Source organism: Cavia porcellus, unplaced genomic scaffold (assembly GCF_034190915.1).
Source record: "Cavia porcellus strain 051 isolate PalLab524CR breed Dunkin Hartley unplaced genomic scaffold, mCavPor4.1 scaffold_5, whole genome shotgun sequence".
Lineage (NCBI taxonomy): Eukaryota > Metazoa > Chordata > Mammalia > Rodentia > Caviidae > Cavia > Cavia porcellus.
Window position 1 is genome coordinate 27,723,987 of NW_026947488.1, and position 14,456 is coordinate 27,738,442.

At 38.7% G+C, this 14,456-nt stretch overlaps 1 protein-coding gene across 5 annotated transcripts in view; it reads right to left on the minus strand.

Annotated features, from left to right (window-relative positions):
* Positions 1–14,456, minus strand: part of Cbfa2t2 (CBFA2/RUNX1 partner transcriptional co-repressor 2) — a 144,468-nt gene that overhangs the window by 97,469 nt on the left and 32,543 nt on the right. The gene's annotated exons all lie outside the window — the stretch shown is intronic.

Sequence of the window (14,456 nt, forward strand, 5' to 3'; positions counted from 1 at the left end):
AAGCAGGGGGATATGAGTTTAGAGAGGAACCAAGCAGAAAGGCAGATCACAAAAAGCTTCAAAACAGGCACAGTGCTGTAGCTTTTTAATAAGCACAATCCCAGCACTGGGGAGGATGATGGAGAATTTGAAGCCAGACAGAGCTACACAGAGAGGAAGCAGTTAAATCATTGAGGTTAGTACGTTTACCAAAAAAAAAAAAAAGAATAGGAGGAAGAGGAAAAGGAGAGTGAGAAGGGGGACAGGGCTGGGGATTTAGCTCAGCGGCATAAGCGCCTGCCTTGCAAGCAGGCAGTCGTGAGTTCGATCCCTGGTATCAATAAAAACGAAAAAGACAAAAAAAAAAAAAAAAAAAAAAAAAGAGAGAGAAAGAGAGAGGGAAAAAGCAGCAATGGGGAGGGCTGAATTAATCTTTATTTTGAGTAAAACAGGTGTTGTTAATCATTAAGAGAGTTGGAGGGGCTGGGGATTTAGCTCAGTGGCATAAGCCCCTGCCTTGCAAGTGCATGGTCATGAGTTTGATCCCTGGTACCGGTAAAAGGAAAAAGACAAAAAAAAATTATTGGGCTGGGGATTTAGCTCAGTGGCATAAGCACCTGCCTTGCAAGCAGGCAGTCGTGAGTTCGATCCCCAGTACCGATAAAAACAAAAAAGACAAAAAAAAAAAAAAGAGAGTTGGGCAGGGGAACTTAGCTCAAAAGCATAAGCGCCTGCCTGCCAAGTGCGAGGTCGTGACTTCAATCCTCGGTACCGCAAAAAAAAAAAAAAAAAAAAAAAAAATCATTAAGAGAATTATAATCAGACAATTGACAGGACTAATTTTGATCATCATCATACAATACTGAGAAGATACAGTCAGCCAGTGAAATAGGAAGAGACACATAAATAAATAAAATGAAGAAAGTGTTTCAAAAAGCAAAGAGCTTAGGGCTAAGTAAATAGCTCAGCAGCACAGTGCCTGCCTGGCAAGTGTGAGGCCCTGAGTTCATTTCCTGATACCAAAAAAAAAAAAAAAAAAAAAAAAAGTAAAAGTAAAGAACTGCCCAGTGTGGTGGTGCACATCTATAATCCCAGCACACAGAAGGTTTGTCTTGTTTTGAAGCCTTTTTAAAAAAATACAATTATCTTTTTGAGTCAGTTTCTCACTATATAGTCCATGTCAGCCTTTGGCTACTTATCTCAGGCTGGCCTCAAACTCTTAATCATTCTATCTCAGCCTTCGGCTTCCCAAGCACTGTAAATATAGGTATGTGCCAACCCACCCAGCTACAGGTTAGTGTTTGACAGGGTCAGGGAGCATGGGAGGAAGAGATTACTGCAGGTAAAAGATACGTATATGCAATGGTAAATTTTTTTTTCAATTTTTGAAACAGGGTCTTGTTAAGTCATGAAATTGCCTAGGTGGAGGTCAAACTTGTACTCTTTCTGCCTCAGCCTTCCAGAGTGCTACAATTAAGTTTACCATTCTAATTGCAGTGAGTTTCATAAGTACATACAACAACAACAACAATTAAAACGGACTAGGGACATGGTTCAGTTCACAGGTCCTGACTGGGTCCAATCCCCAATACTGTTCCCACACCCCATCTCAAATAAAACAAAAACATATGCAAGGGGAAAAACTGATAAAGGTTTAAAAAGAAAGCACTGTTTCTTCAAAAGGAACTCTAAGGACTCCATGCACTTTGAAACTGCTGGATATGAAATGACAGCAAAACAAGCCAACTGAACCCTATACACAATGAGAAATACAGGTCTGAAAAACAAAAAGGAATCAGTGCTGGGCAAACAGCAAAAGACACAGCAAACAGGAGGTGCCAGGTAACTCAATATCTCGTTAAACTATTCCATACTATTTACAGTGCATTCTTCAAAAGATGCTCTCCTGGCTCATTTTATCCATAAACACAAATAATACAAGTGAAACACACAGCCAACAGTTTCTCATAGGTCCTGACCAAACACTTAAACTTGGTTCAACTTGCTTTGGCTTTTTTCTGGATTTTTTATTCAGAGAATTGAACTCATGACCTTGCACTTGCCAGATAGGCACGGTACAATTCAATTTGCTTTGGAACAGTATTCTTCCAAACGCTCTAACATACCTTGCATAATTCATCTTGATAAGAGGTATTCAAGGAGACACAGTTTAGAAAAAAATATCTTAAACAGAGGAAAGCTGCTTCAAACAAGGAAAACCACATTTAAAATATACAGCCTATGTTACAAATGCAAAACAAATACATTTTAAATAACCCAGTGTCTTACTTTACTCTCTTGAGACAAAATGCCAGATACCCAAAGTTAAAGAAAGGAGCTGAGGTTTATTTAGTTCACAGTTTGTAAGGTTTCAGTTCATAACCAGCTGACTCCAAGGCAGAATGGTGCAGCAGAGAGGCAACTGTTAAAGGGAGCAGAAAATGTCAAAAAACGACAGGAGAGGAGAGCGCAAGCCTCGCCACCTTCTCTCTTACATTTTATGCAGGCTACCTGCCATAGGGTGGGTATAGAACTCACAGCCTTAATCCCAGTACCCTTAAACCCAGCATTACACTGGGAATCAATCATACACTCTAGATTCAGCTACTTCCAAAAAGAACCCTATGACTATATGAGGTTTTGGGAAACATCTGGACACAAACCATAATGCCCAGTGAAAGAAGCTAAAAGATCATTTACATTCCTAGTCTGATCAAGATCCATCCTCTAACATTTTACCAACCTTCTTCTATAAAATCAAATGCCATCTTCTTTCACTTTTTTTTAAACTTTTTATTGATACCAGGGATCGAACTCACGACCGCCTGCTTGCACGGCAGGTGCTTACGCCGCTGAGCTAAATCCCCAGCAAATGCCATCTTCTCAGTAAAATCTCAGAATTCCCTCTTTACTATGCTCCCTTGATACAATTACTTTCCTCCCCTTAACACTATACTATACTTGAATAATAACTATTTTCCTTAAACTATTAAAGATTAAGACCATGCCACTCATCACAAAGTCTAGGCAGGAGAAAGCACGAGGAAGATGTATTTATCAGCATAAGGCCAAAGAGTAGCAAGACCTACAGAGACCTGGAGACCAAACCCAAGTAGTGTTGTAACTGTAGCTCACTGGGGCTGGGGATATGTTCATGGGGATTTACTATATTAGTCCATTTTTTAAGTATATTCAAAACTCCCCACAAATAAGATTGTTTAAAAAATATGATTAAACCTTTTTCATTCTTACTTTCGTACCTTGGAACTTTTCTTCTTTTAATATGATCTTTGTCAGCCTCCCCACTTTGTTGTCAACAGATCCACTGGGTCATTAGCTATTTAACAAATGGTAGTTAGGAGGATAAAAGACAGATTCTTTGCAGAGGGAGTGGAATTCCAAATGGTAGACCCTTGGCTCCACAATGTCTGATTTAGAAAACTGCTGAGAGCTATTAGTTTAACTTGCCCACCCAGGCATATGATAGTCCTAGAGTTCCCTTTACACTACTCTCATATGTCTCTCATTTATGCCTCACAGTTTTGTGATTGTACTCTTTCCTTTGGCACAGGAACAGATCAGGTCCAGTACAAGATCTAAAGTTAAGGAATCCAGAATCAAACAGCTTTCAAATGTGGAACTGCAACAGTGTTTCATTTTGTTTTAATTTTTTTTCTAATGGCAGGAATAATCCAATAAAAATGTATTTCAAAATCCTCAGATGGTGATATATGATAATAATATGTGAGATGAAGTTTGGTCTAAATGAGAGCACTTATCATTTTGTAAGCATCCCTGTACTTTCCTACTTCTGAGGCATTTTTGTTTTGGGGGGGCGTAGTGGTGGGGCAATACTGGGAATTAACTGAGGGCCTTTGCACTGATCTATATGCCTCCTGCCTTTATAAATATTTTTTGAGACAGGGTCTCACTAAATTGCTAAATTACTCAAACCTGGCTCGACTATGTCATCCTCCAGCCTCAACCTCTCAAAGTGCTGGAATTACAGACTTGCACACCCACAGCCAGCTGCCTACTTCTGTGCCTCTGCTAACTAACACTTTCCTATATACCTACACTGTGGCTTAGATCAGTCTGCTTATATTTTGTATCACCCTCCATCTTGAGACTATAAAATCATACCCCTGAATTTTTACTATCACACCCTGTACAGCTTCATGGCACTTAAGTTTCTAAACTGTGGCTCTCAATTCATGTCTGCTTCTATACATCTACAAGCCATTTTTATTTCTTGAAAGGCCACAGGCACTTTATATAGTGCTTTTCTTCTGTCAGTGGGCATGATGTGGGGCCCAGGAAGACAGCAACCAGGTTGCATTTCCCATATCAGCAGAGGCCATGCTGGGTCTGGGATGAACACATCAAGAACCTAGTTTGAGCTTTCTGTAAGCCACGCAAACCAGGCAGGGCCCAGGAAGAGAGAAGCCAGGTCTCCTTTTCTGTGAGCAGACTGGCACATGGGAGGAGAATCAAGACCCCTCACCTCCCACTCTGCACCCAAGCAACTGGCTGTTCAGAGGACCAGCCCAATTGATAGCAACTGAGGTATAAAACAACTGAATGCATGTATTGTTTCACTGACTTTGCAGGACTATGGCCAGTAGTCTGAGCATCTATTAGATTGATGGTATGCAATATAGCAAATACGGGAGATTTGTTCTTATTTTTGAAATCCAATATTGTTCTGTTTTGCTTTGTTCCAATTTATCATTTTGTTTTATTCTATGCTCTGTTTTGATTGGTTTTGTTTTATTTGATTTTACTATGTTTGAGGGAATGGACAATTGTTGTGAGGATAACCATATATTATGGTAGCTGTAGGCATTGTTCATAACCTATTGTCCTGTTTTGAAGTTCTGTGCTTTTGCTGCTTTGTTTTGATTGGTTTTATTCTGTTTTGTATTGTTGGGTTTTATTCTCTTTACAATAAAAACAAAACAAACAAAAAAACAACTGGCAAAGCTGGGTGTGGTGATGCATGCCTGTAATCCCAGCACTGGGGGAGGCTGAGGCAGGAGGATTGCTGTAAATATGAGGCCAGCCTGGCTACATAGTGAGTTCAAGGCCAGCCTGAATTACATAGCAAACAATTACATAGCAAATAAGCAAACACGCAAACAAGAATGGGTACCAGATCTAAAAGCTCAATTAGACTATGTTCATTCATGACAGTAAGAAATGAGGACATGCAGCATTAAAAGTTAAGCCAGCTTTAAAAGGATTCGGGTATTGAGCAAGATAGAGAAGAGAAAATAAAGGAGCCAAGTTCTTAATTGGCATCATGGAGCTACTGCATCAACTAATCCTGAAGCCCTTCCACTGCACTACCTCGGGACCTTTTCTAGTCCACTAGTATACCTCTTTTGTCATTTATACCGTATGAATTCCCTGAACCAATATATCAAATAATTAGAAGCTAATTTTTTCTTCAACACTTAACTATGCGGCTGGGCATGGTGGTTCACACTTGTAATCCTGAGGCAGGAGGATCAAGAGACTAGTCTGGACTACAAAGTGAGCTCAAGACCAGCCTAAACTAAATAGCAAGACGCTGTCACAAAAAGACCAAAAGAGACCAAAAACAAACAAACAAACAAAAAAAAAAAATCCTAAACTTTGTAAAGTCATTTATTTTGTTGTCCTTATAAGACATACAAAGCACTTTATTACATATAAAACACTGTACATGTGTTTTATATGTTTATGTGTTTTATATATGAACATCAGCAAATGTTCAAATTAATAAATAAAAATGCAAAACACTAATTTTCATATATAAATCTTTCCTACTTACCATTAATCATGAAATTCTGCAATAGTATTGATAGTTCTATGTTAACTTCACACATTAATTCAGTTTTCCTCTCTACCAACTGCATAAATTTACCAGATGGCTGGTCTTATTAAAAGCAAGATCTCTGGCAACAGTGGCATTAACTAGTCCACCTGAAATTCAAACCTGAAACCTGGTTTAGTGTTACAAGTGTGAGTCCTTCCATGCACAAAGGAGAACACAGGCACTAGGCTCCAAAGCTGTACACAAACCACTTTGTAATAGACTAGTATTTTTTTCTTTGTCTTTTTCTGAGACGGGGCTTGCTCACTATATAGTTTGGGCTGACTCACATTGAGCTCACTTTGTAGCCCAGGCTGGGACCTGTGTATTTTCAAATAGGGACAAATTATAAAATAAATTATCCCTATTTGAAAAATACTATTTACCTTGGGAAGGTGGAGCTCTCCCAGATAATCCTTTCCTAAAAATGAGACCATCCCCCAACCAAAAACATTCCAGGGCGATAATACCAGCACTGAGGTAACTATCAACCCCAAGAGATCCCAGCTAATCTTTGAAAGTTGGTGAGTGTGGGCCAGTATCAGACAGACTGTGCCCTTCCAGCTACCTAAGCTGCAGTCCTTTCTCATCTTCACTTTCCTGTTAAAACAAAAGTAAAAGACCCACCAAAATGCATTTAAAATCAAGTGTCTTACCAGGACTGTACCCAACTGTAATTGCAGCAACTCAGGAGGCTGAGAACCACAAGTTTGAGGTCCAAATCAGTCAAAAGATCTGAATTCATTATGATCTGCTCTATTGATCACTTTGAAATCAATCATTCAAGGCCTGTCTTATGTGACATTTTCCACATGCAAACTTTATTCCACTTCATCTTAATCTGTCTTGTCTAGTTTCTTAACTGTTTAGGTCGCTAAATATCAAGTTTCTTAAGATCTGAGAAATCTGTCTTATACAGAATTCTCAGTTCTTTCATGATTAAAGATAATAAATATATTTCTTAGTTTCTGAAATATGTACAAATCAGAATCTCCAGATTGCAGAGGAATCAAAAATAAGTATAATTATTATTATTTTTACTTTATTAAAATCATTTTGAAATATTTATTTAGCCTTACTGAAAAATGTAAATATATACACAATAATCTTTCAGTAGTTCTCTAAGTAGCTAATTTCTAATTCTAATTTGGATTTTCTTTTTTCTTGCAACAGGGGTCTCATTTCATAGTGCAGGTTGGTCTTGTACTCACCATGTACCTCTCTGGCTACCCTTGAACTCACAATTCTGCCTCAGCCTCCCAAAATGCTTTGACTTAGGATGTGCACATCACACTTGGCTTTGAATTTGGGTTTTGAAGATTTCTAAACTTCTATAATCATGTCATATAATACATTTCATTATTTAAACATAGATTTTGGTGTAATTAAAAAACTAGGGCTAGGGCTGGAGATTTAGCTCAGCGGCATAAGTGCCTGCCTTGGTCATTTGATCCCCGTACCAAAAAAAAAAAAAAGAAAAAAAAGACTGAGGCTGTAGCTTAGTGGTAGAGCACTTGTCTAACATGGATAAGGCCCTGAGTTCAATCCTCTGTAACGCAAAATAAAACAAAACCCAAAAAAGCTGTCCTAAGCAAAAACTTTGAATAGACATCTCTCCAAAGACATACAAAAGGATACTAAACATATGAAAAAAAAGTTCAGTATCATTAAACATTATGGAAATGAAACTCAAAACCATTATAAAAGGTTAGGCATGGTGGTCCGGACAGTAATCTTGGTACTCTGGGAGGATGAGGCAGAAAGATCACAGATTGAAGCCCAGTCTGGGCAAGGGCAAATTAGTGAGACTGTCTCAAAAGAAAAAAGAAAAACAGGGCTGTGAATATAATCAGTGCAAAAGCCCTGGGTTCAGTTCCCAGTGCTGCAAAGTGGAGAACATCACCAGGAGATACGGTAACCATTAGATAGTTATAATCAAAAAGACAAAAAACAACAAATATTGGGTCAGGCATGATGGTGCATGCCTGTAATCCAAGCACTCAGGAGCCTGATGCATGGAGAGTGTCACAAATTCAAGGCCAGCCTGGGCTACATAGTGAACTCAAGACCAGGCTGAACTACACAGTGTTATCCTGTCTCAAAAAGAGAGAAAAAAAAAAAAAAAAATGGATGGGTGTGGTATCACACCCCTGTAGTCCTGGCTACTGGGAAGGGAAAGCGAAAAGGATCAGCCAGGGCAACAGTAAGATCCTGTCACAAAGCAAAACGGATCAAAACAATGTAAACTAAGTATTGGCTAAGGAAGTAGAAAAACTGAAATATTTATACTACTACTAGTAGAGCAGTATCTGTCTGGCAAGCACGAGGCTTTGTATTCAATTTCTGGTACTAAAAAAACAAACAAACAAAAAACTACTAGCACAGTCATTCTGGAAAATCGGCAGATCTTCAAAAAGGACATGTCTATACAAAAGCCAGTACACAGATCTTTCATAGCAACATTATTCATAATAGCCAAAAAAAAAAAAAAAGAAAAGAAACAAAGAAAACAAATCAAATCTCCATCAACTGAAAATGTAAGTAAAATATTCTAAATCCTGATGACAAGCAGTCAGATCAGATTGCTTCATGGTTACTATTTAACTTCATATGACACTTGTCTTCTAGAATAGCTGGGTGAAGTACTTTTTTTTTTTCCCATTACTGAGGCTGGTTACCAGCAAGGCCAACTAAGGTCAGTTCCCCTTTATGGCCTGCCAATGTATAACATCTATTAGAAACTGCATTGAGGGAAAATTATTCAGTAAGCAAAGCCCAAGGAAATACTGTAAAACCTTCGTTTGTGAGAGTAATTTATTATGGAGACATGCCTGTAATCCAAAGTACTGCTCTATTGGGCAGGGTAGCTCAGTGGCATAAGCACCTGCCTGGCAAGCGCATGGTCATGAATTCAATCCCCGGTACTAAAAAAAAAAAAAGTACTTCTATATCAAAGTGAATTTTCCATAACAATGCAAACTCAGATGACCTGTTCCACAAAATATTCACATAAAATAATTACAGTACTGTAGTATAATACAAAATAATTTTTAAAATATAGAATATAAAGAAAATAAACTGTGCTTGCTTTGAAAACTTTCACGGCTGGTGTGAGAGAAATGGGAGAGGAGGGTTACTGTGTAGGAAGAATTTCACTATCACTAACAAAATCAAAAGGAGTCTTTTCCTTTTCGTGCAACAAGGAACCTATCCAATGACACTTGGTTTTGTCTCCTTTTGAAGATTCCATGGAAATATGACACCGCGGTGTCATTAAACAGATTCATGGTACTGCTACAGCCTTACTCAGGTGGTGCTTTTCTTCAAAATTTTGTGCCATTCTGCAAATTTTACACATCTCCCTAATCTCATTTTCCCCCCTAATCTCATTTGAAGTGAAGGATTGCTTGCCTTTTGCCCTCCTCTGCAGATATGATCTTCTCCATAATCTTCTACTTTTGAAAGACAAGCACCCACAATCAGAGAAGAACCATTGGCTCAATTGTCATCATGGGAGCTCAGCATCACATACTACTCATAGTGCAGGACATCACTCATTCATCAAGTTAAAATTAAAAATATTTGCTTGTATTGAGGGACACTCACAGAACAAGTTAATCCTCACAAATTCAGGTTTTACTGTAATGATCTTTACTGAGATTTGAAGAATTAAAATACAGTTCCTAACTACGCCCTTAGAATTAAGATCAAATGTTCATCATTTGGTCATAAACTTCTACTTTATGAGAAGGTATCCACTGTCCTGTAATCACCTATTCCTTTATAAATCATCCCTCAGTCAGCTTCCCAGCAAGAAGGACCTTTAGGTCCATAGTCAACTATCATCCAACCAGCTCACTAGATAAAGTTTTTTCTCCCTATCTTGCTCTCCAAGCATCGTAACTAATTAACTTCCTTCCTGGGTAAAGAAGACCCAGCTTACAAATGGTGACAACTTTGATACTGTTGCAAACATTTAAGACAGCAAATAGTAAACTTGTTCCCAAGGAAAAGACTAAGGCTGGCAGCCCAATGTGGTGACAATTGCCTTTAATCTCAGCACTCAAGAGGATCACTGTGACTCTGAGGCCAGTCTGGATTTTTGTTTATAGATTTTTTAATTACATCTTTCATTTCGTTGATTGATACTGATTTAGGGTTTTTATATCTTCTTGATTCAGCTCTAGTAATTCATATGTATCTAGAGATCTGTCTTGGTTACTTTTCTCTTGTTGCTGAGACAAAATACCTGAAGCCCGAAATTAGGGAAGGAAAGGTAATTCCATCTTAGTTACTTTTCTCTCATTGCTGAGACAAAATTAGGATAGGAAAAGTTTATTTCTTACAGTTCTTAGAGGTTTCAGTCCATACTCAGTTGGCTGCAAGGCGGGGTGGCATGGCTGGGGGTCAGCCATCCATGGCCACCACAAACAGCAAGGTGTAAACTGGCAAAAGAGAGAAGCCATGCCTTCTTCACAGTTTGTTGGCTCCACCCCTGAGCAGATATAGCACTCACACTACCAATCTGAGTGCTAGACAATGAACCCAATGAACCAATCACAAACCCTAGATTCAGCTGCCTCCATGACTGCATGAGACTTGAGGGGCCACCTAGACACAAACCATAACAGAATCTATCCATTTCTTTTGTACTTTCAATCTTTGAAAACACAAGTTTTCAAAGTAGGTGTCGATGGTCTTCTGGATTTCTGCAGGGTCTGTTGTGATTTCACTCTTTTCATTCCTAACTGCATGGATTTGAGTCTTTTCTTTTTTGATTTGGTAAGACTGGCTAAGGGTTTGTCAATTTTATGTAGTCTTTCAAAGAACCAACTCTTCAATTTATTGATTCTTTGTATTGTTGTTTTAGTGTTCAGTGTGTTAATTTCTGCTCTGATCTTTTTAATTTCTTCTCTCATAGGAGATTTTGGTTTAGCCTTTTTTTTTTTTTTTGGTAGAACTTTGGGGTGCAACATTAAGTACACGCACTTGCTCTGTTTTCCTGATATGGGTACTTATTAGTATAAATTACCCTCTAAAAACTGCTCTCATTGTGTCCCACAAATTCCAATGTGTTGTACTGTCATTAAAAACTGTCTAATTTCTTCTTTCATCTGTGACCTACTGGTTATTCAGTAGGGTGCTATTTAGTTACCATGTGTTTATGAAGTTCTTGTGGTTTCCTTTGGCATGGATTTCCAAATTCATTGCATTGTGGTCTGGTCTGACAGCATACATGGGATAATTTCAATTTCTTTGCATTTACTTAAACACGTTCCATGAGTCCAGTATATGTTCTATTTTGGACAATGTCCCACATGCAGCTGAGAAGAATATGTGTTTCGACATCTACTAAGTCTTGTTTGGTCAAAAGGTTGATTTAGTTCTAACATTTCATTGATTTTTTTTTTTTTTTTTTTTTTTTTTTTTTTTTTTTTGCCTACTTGATCTGTCTTTTTGTAACAGTGGTGTACTGAGGTCTCCCAACGCAATTGTATTAGGCTTGATTTTTCACATCTGTTAGTAACTGTTTTATATAGTTGGGTGTACTGGTATTTGCTGCATATATATTTATGATTATTATCTCTTCCTCTTGGATTGCTCCTTTTAGAAGGATGTAGTGACCTTATTTGTGTCTCTTAATCAATCTTGGCTTGAAATTCACCGTCTGCAAACCAAATAGCCACCCCCTGCCTTTTTTCTGGTTTCCTATCACATGGAATATTATTTTCCATCCTCTTTCAGTCTATGAATTTTTGAATTCAATATACTTCTTGTGTGCAACATATTGTTGGATCTTGCTTTTTGATTCATTCTGCCAGTGTGTCTTATGACTGGTGAATTAAGATCATTTAACACTGATGGTTATAACTGATATGTATCGCCTTGTCCTTGTCATTTTATTTTCTTGTCATTGGCTCTCCCCATATCTCCTTTCCTCTAATCATCTGCCTTCCCTGGTGGATTCCTTCTGTTGGGGTTCATGGAGCTGCAGTCCTTGTTATCTTTCTAGAATGTCCTTCAGAACATTTTGGAATGCAGGTTTGATAGAAATAAATTTCCTCAGATGTTCTTTGTCATGGAACTATCTTTACTCCTCCATCAATTTTGAAAGATAGTTTTGGCAAGTTACATCAATTTTGTTTCAAAGTTGTTTGCCTTTAGAACTTGGGAGACTTCGAGTTCTCCTGGACTTGAGTTAGCTGTAATTTTGATGGGCTTTCCTTTATAGATTTGTTTCTTTTCTCTACTAGTTTTTAGGATTCTATTCTTGTGCTGAATTTCTGGAATCTTGACTATGATATGCCTGGCTGGAGATTTTGATCAGTGCTAATTGGAGTCCTAGGTGCCTCATTTATCTGAATGTCAAATTATTTCTCTACTATGCCTCATTTATGTCAAATTCTTTCTCTACCAGGAAAGTGTTGTCATGATGGCTGTGAATATTGTTAATGTCATTTTTGTGGCATTTCCTGCTTGTTCATTAACTCCAATCAATGTTTTCTTCTTAGCCTCATCTAGCAACTGTTGGATTGATTTCTCATGGTCCCTTTCTAATTTTGAGAAATCGTTCTTTTTTTTTTTTTTTAGAAATCATTCTTTATCTGGTTGCTAACTGCAAGCCTGTCTTCAGTATCTGAAATCGTGTCCTCAGGCCTAATCTGCTTCGAATATTTCCAGTAAAGTTTTTATTCTTCTGGAAATCTGCTTAAATCTGCTTTATGGATTCCATTTGTTACCTATGCTGTGCTTCCATAATTTGCTTAAGCTCATCTATTTTTTTGTTTGTGTCTGCTCTAAGTTTGTTGTATGTATTTTGGTAATCTCTAGAGTTATTTGAGAGATTATTTGATTTCATTTTTTTCAGAGCCTCATTCAACTGCTTTGTTGTTTCCACTTGAGACAAATCTTTGTTGGGGGCTTTGGGTTGTCCCACCTCATTACTCCTGGAGTTTGCCTCTGGTGAGTTGGATGTCTGGGGTTGCATCTTATTTAAGTGTCTTGCCATTTCTTTTCTTTTTGTAGTTTAATTCCTGGGGTGATGCTTGTGAGTTGCCTATGGTGGGATGCTTTATTGGTGGTATTTAGGACCCTTAGATAATGATTGTTTCTCTGAGATATCTTCCAGATGTAGCTAGATTTTTGGTTTTGAGTCTCCTGGAAAATCTTACCTCTTCAGTTTGTTGGTGATGAGAAGTAAAAGGATTTTGGCCCAGTTGGGACACTGTAGCTGGTAAAGCTGGGAGGCAGAACCAGGGGGCTCTATCTTCCCTGCCCCTAGGAAATCACCTGTGGTGTGAAATGAGTATCAGTGGATTACCTGTGCATCACTAATGTCCCTTAGGCACCATCCCAAACCTAAGCTACATGTATGCCCCCACTCCACGTGTCCAACGGAGAGATTGCCAGACCCTGGAGAGAATGCCAGCCCCCGGAGACAATGCCAGACCTCAGAGGGTCAGAGGGTCTCTCCCCGCATTCTTAAAATAAAGGTCACTTATATTTCATACTTCTTATCTTTTCAGCCACGCCAAAATTCTATCCTATGGTTCCCTGACCGGGAATCCAATTCTATAAGAAGCTGATGCCGGTGTGGCCTAGTTCCTGGTTCTTTGGCACTGTGCCACAGTATTTTCTGTGATCCTTACTTAATCTCAGACATGAATTATCAGGACCAACAGGGCCAGCCAGTGCAGGCCTCCATGCTGCCCCTCCACTGCCATGTTTCTCTGCACAGGCCTCGGGGGTCACCAGTCATCACTGTCACTGTGACCTTGCGTACCCAGGTTCCAACAGCTTCTCTCAGACAAAGAGTCCATCTCAGGGCGAAGGTGCCACCATCTACTGTCTTTTTTTTCATTCAAGATTTTCTTTCTGGGGCTGGGGATTTAGCTCAGTGGCATAAGCGCCTGCCTTGCAAGCAGGCAGTCATGGGTTCGATCCCCGGTACCGATAAAAAGGAAAAAGACCAAAAAAGATTTTCTTTCTACTTTCAATTCACACTTTATGTTCTTCTTGGGTCCAAGGGACCCACTTCCTTCTTTCTGGTCTTCCTCACAATGCTATATTACAGCATCTGGACAGTGACTCTCAGAGAGGCTGTTTTTCTACTGCTTACCACTACGCCATCTTCCTGGAAGTCCCATTTTATTTTGATACATCTTTTCTCCGTGGTGATTTACAGGATCTTCAAGCCAACATAAATATTTCATAAATATTTGGCTATTTGGGTATACATCTACACAATACAGTAGCAATATCTTTTAGCAAGAAAAACACTAAAGAGCTAACACAGTTAACAGGGTAGAATGAAAATCTGCTCCAAATATTTGTTTCTGAGGTAAAAAGCACCACACCTGTTCAATTAAGAAAATCATCCTTGGGGCTGGGGATTTAGCTCAGCGGCATAAGTGCCTGCCTTGCAAGCAGGCAGTCTTGAGTTCGATCCCCGGTACCGATAAAAAGGAAAAAGACAAAAAAAAAAAAAAAAAAAAAAGAAAAGAAAATCATCCCTACAATACAGGATGATTTTTTAGTTTTAAGTAGGTCCTAGAACACTTAGGTACTGAATGGCAGAGCTCCACCAATTAGGTACCGCCAATTAGGTACTGAATGGCAG